The 16115-nt window shown below is 42.5% G+C and overlaps 1 protein-coding gene across 7 annotated transcripts in view; it reads right to left on the reverse strand.

Moving 5' to 3' along the window:
* The window catches only part of CFAP100 (cilia and flagella associated protein 100), a 51847-nt gene that overhangs the window by 5030 nt on the left and 30702 nt on the right, over positions 1-16115 (reverse strand). The gene's annotated exons all lie outside the window — the stretch shown is intronic.

Below are 16115 nucleotides of genomic sequence, written 5' to 3' on the forward strand. Positions count from 1 at the left end.
CACCCCCATGATGATTCTGTGGCTGTCTCCCCATTTGTTGATAGGACCCACGGACATTTTCTCAACTCTAAGCAAACAAAGCATCATGGGCTGCTGGCCCTTTGCCTGCTGCGGGTCCCACGGCCTGTCACATGCACCAGCACAGGGGTGCAGGCTACACTCCCCTGGCTATGGGGTTGAGTGCCGAGGCCAGGAGCTTGTGAGTGTGAGGGCGGTTGAGCTGGTCAGGCCAGACGGACCAGCTGGTGGGTGGCCAGAGAGACCACATGCAGCTCATCCCCACCCACCCACCCAGGTGCTGGTGGGGCTCATGCAGGTCACCTGGGATGACAGCATAAAGCACCTCCTGGGTGTCAGGCCCAATTTCCCTCCAACCCAGAGTGCCCATCGTAGGGACGAGTGCATTTGGGGTCAGTGGTACTCCTCCCAAAGGACATGTGACTGCATTCAGTTTTAACCTTTTTTTTTTTTTTTTTCTTAAATACTTCCTTCACCGTCATTGCCTTAACTACTAAGTGTGATCCTACAGCTGGTACAGTGCTATTTTGCCTTTGGTCTGCGGACGTGGTGGTAGGGTTTTCGTTGTTCTATTTCTTATCAGGGTAACTGGCATAAAAAGATACCTTTTCCCAAATAGTTCTCTTGAAATGTAACACTGTTGGGCCAGGATTTTCTCGGTGAAATCCCACCAATTGACAGGAATGCAGAGGCATAAGGGACCCACTGCTCAGCAGCGGGCCTCAGACCAGTGTGCACGTCACTTGAGTGTTTGTCAGAAGTGCTGATTTTAGGAGCCATTCCAGAGTCTAAAGAGCACTTCACTGTTGGAAGAGTGACCTGGTCTCTTCAACAACTGAACTGCAGGGGGACAACAAGATGGAGAGGGAACCTATGCATCAAAAGGGATTTAACGACACAACCAACTGCAGAGTACGATCTTATTTGGATTCTAATTCAAACCAACAGTTTAAAAACTCCAATCATTTATGGATCATGGATATTCAGTATTAAGGATTACTGTTTTGTTTTTGTTTTTTTAGATGTGACGATGGTACTGTGGTTACGATAAAGAGCCCATATCTTTTGAGGGAGCTCTACTGGAGTACTTACAGATGAAATGATACGTGCCTGGAATTTGGAATAATATGGGAGGCGGAGAAGTCAGTGGGGTCTAGGGAAAAGGAGATCGGCTATGAGGTGATCAGTATTGAAGCTGGTGATGGGCCCTTGGGGACTCATGATACTAGTCTCTCCATTTTTGTACATTTATATGTACAAGATTTTCTTTTTCCTTCTTTAAATTTATTTAGAGAGAGAGGCTGAGCAGGGGAGGGGCAGAGAGAGAGAGGGAGACAGAGGATCCCCTACAGGCTCTGTGCTGCCAGCACAGAGCCTGATGTGGGGCTCAAACTCATGAACTGTGAGATCATGACCTGAGCCGAGATCAAGAGTCAGACGCTCAGCCGGTTGAGCCACCCAGGTGCCCCTGTATGAGATTTCCTTAGTGGTATTGGGCCGAACTGCAGAAGTTATAAAAAGTTTTTTGAAAGATAGCAAGAAAGACGATCCCTTCATAGATACCTGGGGACATATAGCTGGAAAGTTCACTCCACTGGTATTAAAAAAAGAAAAAAGCAAACATCACCAAATATGAATAAGGATCATTCAAAAGAGAAAGTTACCATATTCCTGCAGAAATAGCGGCAAAAAGAAAAAAATAAAATACTTTGAAATAGAGAAAGATGGCAGAGTAGGACCATCAGGAATCTGTGTCCCCACTGGACAGCGATCGCACTGGCAGAATCTGATAAAGCCATTTTGGAACTCTGGAGTCTACTAAAGCTTGCAACTTCCAGGGGAAGGCTTGGATGGTAATTGTAGTTAATTTTAGTCTAGCACAGCCTTGGGAATTAGAGTGAGCCTTTTTTTAAGGGCCCTGTTCTCCAAAATAACGGGGGATCTCTGCCCTGATCCCCGATTGGTGCTTCTGACCACAGAGGTACAGGCAAATGGGCAGGCAGCCACTGTTTTAACATTCCCTCATTGTCACAAGTCCACTTGACTTCCAGGGGATTTAAAGGACCAGTGCTCTTTTTCCTCCCTCTATTTTTTTTTTTGCCTTTTCCCCTTTGGAGAGCCAGACATTAAAGACCAAGGACATGTACAAACAACAGCATATATGGGGAAAATTAGACAGTGACCATGCATGCCAAGGGAAAGTCTCAGAAAAGACTAGGTTTACACCTCAGGGTGATTCTCAACACAGAGACCGCCTACAACATTCAAATAAACAAAAACGGTACACCATGGAGTAAGGAGAAAATCTGATTTCCAGAGTTACCACGTTATTAGATTCAAATGTTCAGTGTCCCAACAACAAAATCAAGGCAACAAAAAGTATGGCCCATTCAGTAAGGAAAAAAAATAAACAGAAAATTTCCTCCCAAATCCCTGATGTTAGACATACCACAAAGACTTCAAAACAACTGTCAAAAAAAGATGCTCAAAGATCTAAAAGAAGATATAGAGAAAGTCAAGAAGATGATGTGCAAATAAAATGAAAGTATCAATAAAGAGATAGGAAACCTAAAAAGAAAAAAATTCTGGACCTGATAAGTAACTGAAACGAAATATTCACTAGAGGGATTCAAAGGCTGCTCTGAGCAGGGAGAAGAATCTGTGATCTTGAAGATCGGACAATGGAAACTATCAAGGCTGGGGAACAGGAAGAAAAAGATTGAAAAAAGCAAACAGAGCCTAAGGAATTAGTGGGATACCATCAAGAGAACTAATATATGCATCATGGACGTCCCAGGAGGAGAAGAGAAAAGGGGGAGGAGAGGATTTGAAGAAATGATGGATGAAAACTCTAAAATTGGATGAAAGACATGAAAGACATCAAAAAAGCCTAAGGGACTCCAATAAGAGGAAATCAGAGAGCCCCACACTGAGAGATTATTATTATTTTAATTTGTTATTTATTTTTGAGACAGAGAGTGAGTAGGGGAGGGGCAGAGAGAGAGGGAGACACAGAATCCAAGTAGGCTCCAGGCTCTGAGCTGTCAGCACAGAGCCCAATGTGGGGCTCGAACTCACCCATCATGAGAACATGACCTGAGCCAAAGTTGGATGCTTAGCCGACTGAGTCACTTGGGCGCCCCCTGAGAGATTGTTATAATCAAACTGTTATGGGATGATTAAAAGCCAAAGCCAGAGGATTTTGAAAGCTGCAAGAGAGAAGCAATCATCACATACAGAAGATCTTCAATAAGATTATCAGAAGTTTCTCATTAGAAACTTTGGAGGTCAGAAGACCTAATATATTCAAAGTGCTCAGAGGAAAAAAACCAAGTGTTAACCAAGAATTCTGTATCTGGAAAAACTGCCCTTTAAAAGTGAGGGTAAAGTTAAGACATTCCCAGAAAAACAAAAGGGAAGGAGTTTGTGACCAGTAGACCTGCCCTGCCAGAAATGCCCAGGGGAGTCCTGCATGGTGAAATGAAATCAGACATTAACTTAAAGTTGTATGACAGAATAAAGGTCCCAATAAAGGTAAAATGTGGGCAATTAAAACAATTTTTTTAATGTTTTACTTATTCTTGAGAGACAGAATATGAGTCGGGGAGAGGCAGAAAGAGAGGGAGACACAGAATCTGAAGCAGGCTCCAGGCTCCAAGCTGTCAGCACAGAGACCAACGTGGGGCTCGAACTCATAAACCATGAGATCATGACCTGAGCCGAGGTCAGACACTTAACCAACTGAACCAGGTGCCCCATAAATGTGGGCAGTTTTAAAAGCCAGTATAAATTTTATTTATTTATTTATTTATTTATTTATTTATTTATTTAGAGAGGGTGGGGGAGAGGGCCACAGTGGGAGAGAGAGAATTCCAAGTAGGCTCCATGCTCAGTGCAGAGCTCAGTACAGGGCTCAATCCCAGAACCTTAAAATCATGACCTGAACCAAAATCAAGAGTCAGATGCTCAACTGACTGAGCAACCCAGGGGCCCCTAGAAGCCAGTATAAGTTAACCCTGGTTTGAAACTGTACTCTTTGATTTCCAAATGATCTAAGAGACTAATACATTTAAAGAAAACATAATTATTAGTATAAAGGTAGCATTACTATAACTGTTTGGAGTGTAACTCTGAATCCTGTTTTCTACATAATTTAAGAGACTCCTGCATTTTAAAGAATTTTTAGTTTATGTTTTAGAGCACAGGATGTATAGAGATGTAAGTTTGTGACTTCAGCAGCAAAAAGGATGAAGATGGAACTGTAAAGGAGCAGAGGTTTTGTATGTCACTGAAGTTATGGTGGTAGAGATTCAAATTTAGGTTATTAAATGTAATCCCTGTGGTAACCACAAAGAAAATACCTATAGAATATATAAAAAGGAAGTGAGAAAGGCATTTAAACATTTCACTACAATCAACTAAACACAAATAAAACAGTATTGCAGGAGATGGGGGAAAAACCTATAAGGCATATAGTAAACAAAAGGTACAATGACAGAAGTACCACCATTTCATCAATTACTTTAAATGTAAATGGATTAAACTCTCTAATCAAAAGACTGAGACTGGCAGAATGGAGAACACATGATTCAACTATATGTTGTCTATAAGAGACTCACTTGAGTTCCAAAGACACAAACCGGTTGAAAGTGAAAGGGCAGGAAAAGATATTCCCTGCAAATAGTAACCAAAACAGAGAATGAGAGTAGCAATACTAATATCAGACATACTTTAAACCAGAAAAGTTTAAAAGAGACAAAGAAGGCATTATATATTAATAAATGTCCACTACACCAAGAAAGTATAACAATTATAAACATTTACATGCCTAATGACAGACTATCAAAACATATAAAACAAAAACTGACAGGGAGAACTAGAATGGTTGGAGACCAATATCCCCCTTGCAATAGTGGAAGAACAAGCAGACAGAAGATAAGGAACAGAGGACTTAAACATTGCAATATACCAACTAGATGTAACAGACATACACAGAAAACTCTACCCAGCAAAACAACATACACTGTCAAGTGCAAATGGGGTATTTTTCAGGATGTCCCAAATATTAGGGCCACAAATTCAGTTTCAATAGATATAAAAAGATAGATATCATACAAAGTATCTTTTCTGTTAAAAATCAGATGAAGTTAGAAATTGTTAACGAAAGCAAAACTGGAAAATTTCACAAAGTTGTGGAAATTAAAGAACACTTTTGTAAACAACCAGTGGATCAAAGAAGAAATCATAGGGGTGCCTGGGTGGCTCAGTCGGTTAAGCATCTGGCTTTGGCTCAGATCATGATCTCGTGGTTCATGAGTTCGAGCTCCGTGTTGGGCTCTGTGCTGACAGCTTAGAGCCTGGAACCTGCTTCAGATTCTGTGTCTCCCTCTCTCTCTTCCCCTCCCCAACTCATGCTCTGTCTCTCTCAAAAATAAAAAATAAACATTAAGAAAAAAAAGAAATCATAAGGAAATTAGCCAAAAAAAAAAAAAATAGAGATGAAGACATCTGGTAACACAACAGGGCAAAACTTATGGGAAACAGCACAATGTATGGTGCTAAGGGGGAGAATTTATGACTATAAAACTTACATTAAAAAAAGAGAAAGATCTCAGGCCAACAATCTAACTTTACAACTTAAGGAACTTCTAGAAAAAGGAGAACAAATTCAACCTGAAGCCGGCAAAAGGAAGGAATTAATATAAAAAAAAAAAGAAAGGAGAAAAACAAAATAAAGAATAGAAAAACAGTTTTTCAAAAAGATAAAAAAAACTGACAAACCCTTAACTTAGATGGACTAAGGAAAAAAAGACTGAAGTTACTAAAATGAGAAATGAAAGTGGGAACATCACTACTGATCCTACAGAAATAAGAAGGATCAGTACCATGAATAGCCGTGTGCCTCCAAACTGGACAACCGATGAAATAGACAAATTCCTAGAAACACAAAATCTATCAAGACTAAATCATGTAGAAACAGACAATCTGAATAGGCCTATAACTAGTAAGGAGATTGAATCAGTAATCAAAAATCTAATACCAATCCTTTTGAAATTTTCCCAAAAGTTGAAGAAGAGGGAACACCTCTGAATTTATTTTATGAGAGCAGCATAAACATGATACCAAAGCTGGTCAAGGGCACTGACAAGAAAAGAAACTATAGACCAACATCTCTTATGAACATTCATGCATAAAATTTAAAATATTAGCATACAGAATTCAGCCAAATTTGACAAGGATTATACAACACAAGTGAGACTTACTCCTAGAATGCTAGGAATCAGGATAATATACCACATTAACAGAATGAAGGAAAAAGACCACATGATCATCTCAGCTGGTGCAGAAAAAGGATTTAACCAAACACTAAAAAACAGCAAAATAGGAAAATGGAAACTACCTCCATATAATAAAAGCCATATATGAAAAGCCCACAGCAAACATCATACTCAGTGGTGAAAGACTGAAAGCTGTTCCTCTAAGATCAATAAGCATGGTAAGGATGCCTGCATTCGCCACTTCTATTCCACATAGTACTGGAAGTTCTAGCCAGAGCAACTAAGAAAAAGAAAGAAAAAGCATCCAAGTTGGAAAAGAAGAAATAAAATCATCTGTTTGAAGATGATGTAAATCAGATGATGCAGATGATGTAACAGATGCAGATGATAGAAAACCCTAAAGACTCCACAACAAAGCTGTTAGAATTAAATAATTTAGTGAAGTAGCAGAATCAGTTGCAGTTGTATACACAAATAATTAAAAATCTGAAAAGGAAAACAAAAGCAGTCCCATTTACAATAAAATAGCATCCCAAAGTTAAAGATAGAAATACTATATACCACAAAAATAAATTCAAAATGGACAAAAGACCTAAATGTAAGACAGGAAGTCATCAAAATCCTAGAGGAGAAAACAGGCAGCAACCTCTTTGAGCTCGGCTGCAGCAAGTTCTTATTCATGTCTCTGGAGGCAAGGAAAACAAAAGCAAAAATGAACTATTGGGACCTCATCAAAATAAGAAGCTTCTGCACTGCAAAGGAAACAATCAACAAAACTAAAAGGCAACAAACGGAATGAATGAAGATACTTGCAAATGACATATCAGATAAAGGGTTAGCATCTGAAATCTATAAAGAACGTACCAAACTCAATACCCAAAAATCAAATAATCCAGTGAAGAAATGGGGAGAAGACATGAATAGACACTTCTCCAAAGAAGACATCCAGATGGCCAACCGACACATGAAAAAATGCTCAACATCGCTCATCATCAGGGAAATACAATTCAAAACCACAGTGAGAGAACTCCTCACACCTGTCTGAATGGCTAACATTAACAACTCAGGCAACAACAGATGTTGGCATGAATGCAGAAAGAGAGGATCTCTTTTGCACTGCTGGTGGGAATGCAAACTGGTGCAGCCACTCTGGAAAACAGTATGGAGGGTCCTCAAAAAATTAAAAATAGAACTACCCTACAGCCCAGCAATTGCACTACTAGGTATGTGCTGTTTCAAAGGGGCACATGCATCCCAATGTTTATAGCAGGGCCATCATCAATAGCCAAAGTATGGAAAGAGCCCAAATGTCCATTGATGGGTGAATGGATAAAGAAGATGTGGTATTACTCTGCCATCAAAAAGAATGAAATCTTGCCCTTTGTAACAATGTGGAATGGAACTAGAGGGTATTATGCTAGTTGAAATAAGTCAGTAAGAGGAAGACACATATGATTTCACTCATGTGGAATTTGAGAAACACAACAGATGGGCATAGGGGGAAGGGGAGGAAAAATAAGGTAAAAACAGGGGCAAACCACAAGAGATTCTTAAATACAGAGAACAAACTGAGGGTTGCTAGGGCAAAGGCAGGTGGGGGGTGGCTTAAATGGGTGATGGGCATTAAGGAGGGCACTCTTCAGGATGAGCACTGGGTGTCAGATGTAAGAGATGAATCCCTGGGTTCTACTCCTGAAGCCAAGACTACACTGTATGTTAGCTAACTTGAATTTAAATAAAAAAGCACTGTAGAAGTAGTGAAAGGCATTTCACTACTCCTACCTGCTAGAGGCAATACAGGAAAAAGAAATACTGTATGTTCCAGCAATTCCACTTTTGGGTATATGCCCAAAGGAATTAAAAACAGTCTTGAAGAAACATTCGTATACCCGTGTTCACGGCAGCACTGTTTGCAATAGCTAAAAATGTAGAAGCAACCCAAGTGTGTATGATGGATGGATGGATAATAAACAGATTGTGGTCTATTATACAAAATGTGGAATATTATATACAACCTTGAAAAGGAAGGAAAATGGATCAACCTTGAGGACATTAAGTGAAGTAAGCCAGTTACGAAAAGTCAAATATTGTATGATCCCACTTATATGAGGTACTTGGAATAGTCAAAACATTTTTGACAGCACAGTGGCTTGCCAGGGGCTGAGGGGCAGGAGAATGGAGAGTTATTGGTTAACAAGTTATTGGTTAACAGTTCTACAAGATGAAAAGAGCTGGGGAGCGGGGGTGGACGGTGGGGATGGCTGCACTACGTAAAGGTACATAAATTTGATGTTATGTGGACTTGACCACATTGAAAAAGGAAACAGAATGAAATAGAGACCCCTTTCACCCCACCGAACTCAAAAGCAATGCTCTCCTAGACCCTGGCTGGCATTTAGGAGCTTGGGAGAAACAGGCAACACGCACTTTGTTTTGGTTCCTTTATAGGGTACCTGATGTTTCGTTTGTTTTCCTTGTCTGCCTTGGTGTCGCGCCTTCTGCTCACTCTTCAACCCTGCGGGAGGGTGTGCAGTGTGGGTGCCTCTCCCTGCACGTTCACCTGGCCTTCCAGTACAGGTAGTTTTCATCCGTCACCGCGCTGACTTTTGCTCCTCCCTTCCATGTGTGGCCATCTCCTGAATTCGTTCCACGCGACCCTGGCGCGCCGTCTCCCTGGGGTCCTGTCGCGCCATCTCCCTGGGGTCCTGTCGCTTCATCTCCGTGTCCTTTCCTACGGAGTTCTGGGAGCTGTCCCCAGCTTAATGTTGTCCCCCTTGCCGACTCATGTGCTGGCTGCATCCAGTCCTTATTGTGGTCTTAATCCCTTAATCCTTGCTTGCACCCAGGCGTGCCTCTCTGCTTCTTGATGTCTGCAGAATCTACATTTACTTGCATGTCTCAAACTCATCCCCTTAATGAATGCATTTTCTCGTGTTTCTGGTGACATTTTCCTGTTCGCTTGTCCTTCAGGCTCCAGGTCAGGGCAAGTCCAGCACCAAGGACTTCAGATGAGTTGTGCCACTTTGTGTGTCCAGATGGAGCCTGGGCAAGAGGCAAAGGTGCAAGCTGGTCTTCCCCTGGGCCGTGGGGTCTCACTTCCATGTCTGAGGGGCAGCCATGGTGGCAGGTGCCTAGCAAGACTGCTAAGACTCAGCCCACATATGGTCTTGCCTCAGCCAGAGGTCAGCGCTGGCAAGTGCTTTCTGAAGCTTGCGGTGCCTTGTATGTTGCTGGCCTCGCCGTGGCGGTTCCGGCTGCTGCAAGGCTGACCCTCACCCCCACCTCTGGCTCACTGCAGCTTTTAGGTGTCTGGGGGTTCTTCTGGGTTCCTTCCTGCTTATTTTCTGACCTCCTGGTTGGGCTGGTTTCTCCAAGAGGAAGGTTTGCATGGTTTCCAGGAAGGGATTCTGGCTTCGTTTCTCTTTTCTTGAATCCAGGGGGGGTTGGGCTTCCTCTCACTTGAGTGGCTCTGCTTGCCTTCTTCTCCTGGGTCCCATCACCTCTGTGCTGTCTGGCTGCTGGAAGTGAGGAGCTCACGCTGGTGATCAGGCTCTGCAGCTTTCCTCAGGCTGTCCCGGGGTGTTTGTGCTCCCTTCTGCGTCCGAGGGTCTGTTTTCTGGGGCTGGGCTCCTCTTGGCCCTCACTGGAGGGACTGTAGAGTGAGCATCTCAAACAAATCGCAGCAAGGCAGGCAGAGAATGGGGCTGGGACACAGTACACAAAATTCAAGGAAGTGCTCACCTTTGGGGTCACACATGCACCTCCCTAAAATGTTATGTTCTGGGTGCCTTGCCCACCTCACCCCAGTCCCCCTGGCCAAGAATGAATGATGCTGTTCTCTCAACCAAGGAGTCAGGAGATGGCTCGTCCTACAGCCCTTATGTACCTAGTCAATGTAGACAGGTGAGTGATAAAGACAGCCTTAAAAGGTCCTACATTAAAAAAAAAAAGTCTGGGGCGCCTGGGTGGCTTAGTTGGTTAAGTGTCCGACTTCAGCTCAGGTCATGATCTCACAGTTCATGGGTTCAAGCCCTATGTCAGGCTCTGTGCTGACAGCTCAGAGCCTGGAGCCTGCTTCGGATTTTGTGTCTTCCTCTCCCTCTCTGCCCCTCTCCTGCTCATGTCATGATCTGTCTCCCAAAAATAAATAAACATTAAAAAAATCCTATGTTTGCCAAAAATATTGTTATTGAGGTTTAATTTACTTATCAGAAAATGCACCCATTTTATGTGCCAACTGATGAGATTTGACAAATTTAAACACCTATGTAAGGACCAGCATAATCAGGACATAGAACCTTTTCATCACCCCAAAAGTTTCCTCATGTCCCTTTGTATCAACTCCCTCCCCTTCCCTAGCCACGGGCATCCAATGGGCTGATGTCGCCATTCATTTTTTTCCCTTATGAGATGGACCTTAGTGACACCTGTCTTCTCAAAGTTACCCACAGCCTTGAATGTGGGCTGGCCCCAGTGGCTTGCTTCTAACCAATTCAATGTGGGACAGGATGTGACTTCTGAGATTAGGTTACATAAGATCGTGACTTCCATCTTGCTTGCAGACTCTCTGGTGGCTTTTCAGCTCGTGCACTTCGAAGAAACAAGCTGCCTTTTCAGAGACCTCATGTGGCAAGAGACGGAGAGTGTCCTTTGGCCTCCAGCCAGCAAGGAATCCAGTCCTGCCAACAGCCACATGGGTGAGTTTGGAAGTGGCTCTTTCCCCAAGTACAGTCGTGGGATGGCCACAGCCCAGCTACCACCTGGACAGCAATCCGTGAGAGGCCCCACAGCAGAGGAGTCAGCCCAACTGGCCAGATTCCCAACCCACAGAAAGGGCGAAATAATATATGTGTTATAGTAAGCCAAGTTTTGGGATGGTTTTTTACGCAGCAACCGTTAACCAATACCTGGTTCTGGCACTTCAAATGAATAATATAGTAGGTCATCTTTGGCGCCTGGCTTCTTTTCCTCAGCATAATGTTTGTGAGGTTCATCCACGTTGTTGCCACCTTGTGTTAATACTTTGTTCTTTTCTTCTTGCTGAATAGATTTCTATGGTGTGTATGGACCCCCTTACGTGTCCATGCCTAATCCCAGGAAACTGTGGATATAGTAGATGACTTGGCAAGGAAGAACCAAGGCTGCACATAGAGTTAAGGTTGCAAACTAGCAAACCTGGAGCTGGGGAGATGATCTTGGATTGCCCAGGCGGGCCCAGGGTCATCACAAGGGTCCTCAGAAATGGAAGGAGGAGGCAGGAACGAGGGTCAGGGGTGACACGGCGTGAGAAGCCTCGGCTGGCGTTGCTGGTTTGAAAATGGAAGGGGCCCGGGTGGCCTCCGGAAGCTAGAAAAGGTAACAAAAGGATCTCCCTTTCAGCCTCCAGAGAGGAACAAAGTCCTGCCGATGCCTTGATGGTGGCCCAGTGAGGCCCACTTTGGAACTCTGGCCTCTCTCTGTGAGGGAATATAGTGTGCAGTCCTTTGCTACAGCAGCAGTAATGGTTTGTCCACTTCCCTGCTGTGGGCATGTGTGCTGTTTCTAGTTCCTGCCTATCACGAAGAACTTTGCAGTGAGGAATTCTGGGATTTTTTTTTTTTTTTTTTTGGACATTTTCTCTAACACGGCGGCTCTTCCTTCCAGTGTTGGAACAGACTCTTCGTTTACTGTTGTATATATTTGAAACGAAAATTTAAAAAAAACTTTTTTTAACATTTATTCATTTTTGAGAGACAGAGACAGAGCATGGCGAGGAAGGGGCAGAGAGGGGGAGACACAGAATCTGAAACAGGCTCCAGGCTCTGAGCTGTCAGCACAGAGCCCGACACGGGGCTCAAACTCACAGACCGCGAGATCATGACCTGAGCTGAAGTTGGATGCTCAACCGACTGAGCCACCCAAGAGCCCCGAAACAAAAATTTTTAATGTTTATTTTATGTTTGAGAGAGACAGAGCGCGAGCAGGGGAGGGACAGAGAGAAGAGGGACACACAGACTCTGAAGCAGGCTTCAGGCTCCGAGCTGTCAGCACAGAGCCCGATGTGGGGCTTGAACTCACGAACCGTGAGATCATGACCTGAGCTGAAGTCGGACGCTTAACCGACTGAGCCACCTAGGTGCCCCTGTATATATGTTTTAGTAGAGACTTTGTCTTTAAAAGCAAAATGAACAGAAGGTAGAGTTCCCAAATATCCTCTCCTTCCACCTGCCTCCCCCACTGCCGCCGACATACATTTGTTACAATCGGTAAACCCACACTGACACGTCATTATCACCCGAAGTCCACAGTTTCCATGGGGGTTCACTCTTAGTGTTGTACAGTCCATGGATTTAGACAAATGTATAAGGACATGTAATCATGGTGTCACACAGACTTGTTTCATTGCCCTAAAAATCCTCTGTGCTCCACTCACTCATCCCTCCCCCCGCCCCCCAACCCCTGGCAACCCCTGGTCCTTTTATCATCTCCATAGTTATCCTTTTCCGGGATGTCCTATAGCTGGGATCACTCAGTCGTCACCTTTCAGACTGGCTTCTTTCACTTAATAATACGTATGCTTTTAAGGTTCCTCCATGTTTTTTCGTGGCTTCGTAGCTCATTTCTTTTCAGCACTGAACGATATGCTATCTGGGTGTACTGAGTTTGTTTATCTGTTTACTTACTGAAGGGCATCTCAGTTGCTTCCAAGTTTTGGCAATTATGAATAAAGCTGCCATAAACGACCACATGTGGGTTTTGTGTGGACATAAGTTTTTGACTCCTTTGGGTAAATACCAAGGAGTGAGACTGCTGGATCATTTAGCTTTGTAAGGAACTGCCAGACTGTCTTCTAAGGTGGCTGCGCCATTTTGCATTCCCTCCAACGACCAAGGGAGTTCCCATTGCTCCGCATCCTCACCAGCGTTTGGTGCTGTCAGTCTTTTAGATTTTGTCCATTTTAGTAGGTGTATATTGCAGTATCTTGTTTTAAGTTGCAATTCCTTAAGACATCCTGATGTCGAACATCTTTTCATATGTTTATTTGCCTTCTCTATATCTTCTTGATGATGAAGTGTTCAGGTGTTTGGCCCATTTTTAAACCAGGTTGTTCATTTTCTTCTTCTTTTGTTTTTAATGTTTATTTATTTTTGACAGGGAGAGAGAGCACAAGTGGCAGAGGGGCAGAGAGAGAAGGAGACACAGAATGTGAAGCAGGTTCCAGGCTCTGAGCTGTCATGTCAGCACAGAGCCCGATGCGGGGCTCAAACTCACGAACCATGAGACCATGACCTGAGCCGAAGTCAGATCCCCAACCAAGTGAGCCACCCAGGCACCCCGTTCGTTTTCTTATTGTTAAACTTTAAGAGTTCTTTGTATAGTTTGGAGATGTTAATCAGATATGTATTTCACAAATATTTTCTCCCAGCCTATGGCTGGTCTTCTCAGTTCTCTTGACATTGCCTTTCATAAAGCAGAAATTTTAATGTCAATGAAATCCAGCTTATCAATTCTTTCTTTCATGGATTGTCACTTTGGTATTGTATTGAAAAACCACCATACCCAAGATCATCTAGATTTGCTCCTATGTTACCTTCTGGGAGTTTTATGGTTTTACATTTTACACTTAGGTCAACGATCCATTTTAAGTTAGTTTTTTATTAACGGTGTCAAGTCCATGCCTAGATTCATTTTTTGCATGTGGACGTCTGGTCGTCCCAGCACCACTTGTTGCAAAGTATCTTTGTTCCACCGTATTGCCTCTGCTCCTTTGTCAGAGATCGGCTGACAGATTTGGATGGGTTTGTTTCTGAGCTACTCTATTCTGTTCCACTGAATTATTTGCCAGTAGCACAGGTCTTGATTACTGTAGCTTTACAGTAAGCCTTGAACTCGGGCAGTGTGAGTCCTCCAACTTTTTTCTTCTCCTTTAAAAATGTGTTAGCTATTCTGGGGCTTTTGCCTCTCTGTGTAAACTTTAGAATCAGTTTGTCGATATTGACAAAATAACTTGCTGGCCTTTTGACTGGGACTGTGTTAAATCTATAGATCAAGTTGGGAGGAACTGGTATCTTGACAGTATTGAACCTTCTTACCTATAAAGGTGAAGCATTTAATTCTTTGATCCATCATCAGATTTTTATATTTTTCCTCTTATACATCTTGTGCATGTTTTGTTAGATTTGTAAGCATTTCTTTTTTGAGGGTGCTGATGAAAATGGTATTATTGTGTTTTCAATCTCAAATTCCACTTGTTTATTGCTAGTACATAGGAAATGAAGTTTTTTATAGGGGCCTTGTATTCTGTAACGTTGCTAGAATGGCTTACCAATCTAGGAGTTTTTTGTTGATACTTTGAGATTTTCTACGTAGATGATCATGTCATGTGCCAACAAAGTTTTATTTCTTTCTTCCCCATCTGTATTTAGGCATTCCCTAAATACATTTAAGCTTCATATTAGGTCACTCTCCTTTTCAGTGAAAGGAAAGACCTGCATTAGTACCTGTTTTTGCTAACTGAAAGAAAATGGCAGAGGATTTTCACTTTTATGAAAAAAAGCAAGAAGTGCCAATAGTGTTCAGTGTCTGTTGTGCAGTGAGCCATTCTGGAGGCAGCGAGACTGGCCCTGCCAAGCTCCTTCCCTGGGAACTACATTCAGCATCTCAGCGTCAAGCCGCCACAGCTTTGAACCGTGTCTTTGCACATCTGTGCTTTACCTCTTTTTCATGCATCTATTAGCGAGAGGTGTCCTAAGGTATCGGAAAAGCCCAGGAGAGATTATTTTTCACATCTGGGAACACAAAGAAAATTTTCCATATAAATTAATGGTAATTTCTCCTTTGCTTTACACTATTTTGGCTTATGAAAGGTTTTATAGGGACGTTCTACTCTGATAGCAGGGGAAACCTGTACCTCTATTTCCTTTTCTTGTCTTATTGCATTAGCTGGGACTCCCAGTAAGATGTTGGAAACGAATGGTGAGAAGACATCCTTGCTTTATTCCTGATCTTAGCAAGAAGGCTTCAAGTGTAAGTTAGCAGTAGGGTTTTTGTAGATATCCTTTTATCAAGTTCAGGAAGTCCTCCTCTATTCCTAGTTTATTGAGAGCTTTTACTATGAATTTGTGTTAGATTTTTATCAAGTGCTTTTTCTGCATCTATTGATATAATCATGTGATTTTTCCTCTTTAGCTTGTTGATGTGTTGGATTACACTAATTGATTTTCAAATGTTGAAACAGCCTTGCGTACCTGGGAAAAATCCCATGTGGTCATGATCTATAATTCTTCTTATACATTGTTCAATTCAATTTGCTAATATTTTGTTGAGGATTTTTACATCTGCGTTCATGACAAATACTGGTCTGTGGTAGTCTTTTCTTCTAATGTCTTTGCCTGGTTTTGGAATTGAGTTAATTCTGGTCTTACAGAATGAGTTAGTATTCCCTGTTGGGACGCCTGGGTGGCTCAGTCGGTTAAGTATCCAACTTCGGCTCAGGTCATGATCTCACACTTTGTGAGTTTGAGCCCCATGTTGGGCTCTGTGCTGACAGCTTGGAGCCTGGAGCCTGCTTCAGATTCTGTGTCTCCCTCTCTCTCTATCCCTCCCCTGCTCATGCTCTGTCTCTCAAAAATAATAAATAAACATTTCAAAAAAATTTAAAAAAGAAAAAAAAAAGAATGTATTCCCTGTTTCCATCAACTGGAAGAGATTGTAGAGAATTGGTAAAATTTTTTTCCTTAAATGTTTGGTAGAATTTTCCAGTACACCCATCTGGGTCTGCTGCTTTCTGTTTTACAGGTTATTAATTGTTGGTTCAATTTCCTTAATAGATAGGCCTAT

This window comes from Panthera tigris, chromosome A2, assembly GCF_018350195.1.
Source record: "Panthera tigris isolate Pti1 chromosome A2, P.tigris_Pti1_mat1.1, whole genome shotgun sequence".
In the NCBI taxonomy this organism is placed as follows: Eukaryota; Metazoa; Chordata; class Mammalia; order Carnivora; family Felidae; genus Panthera; species Panthera tigris.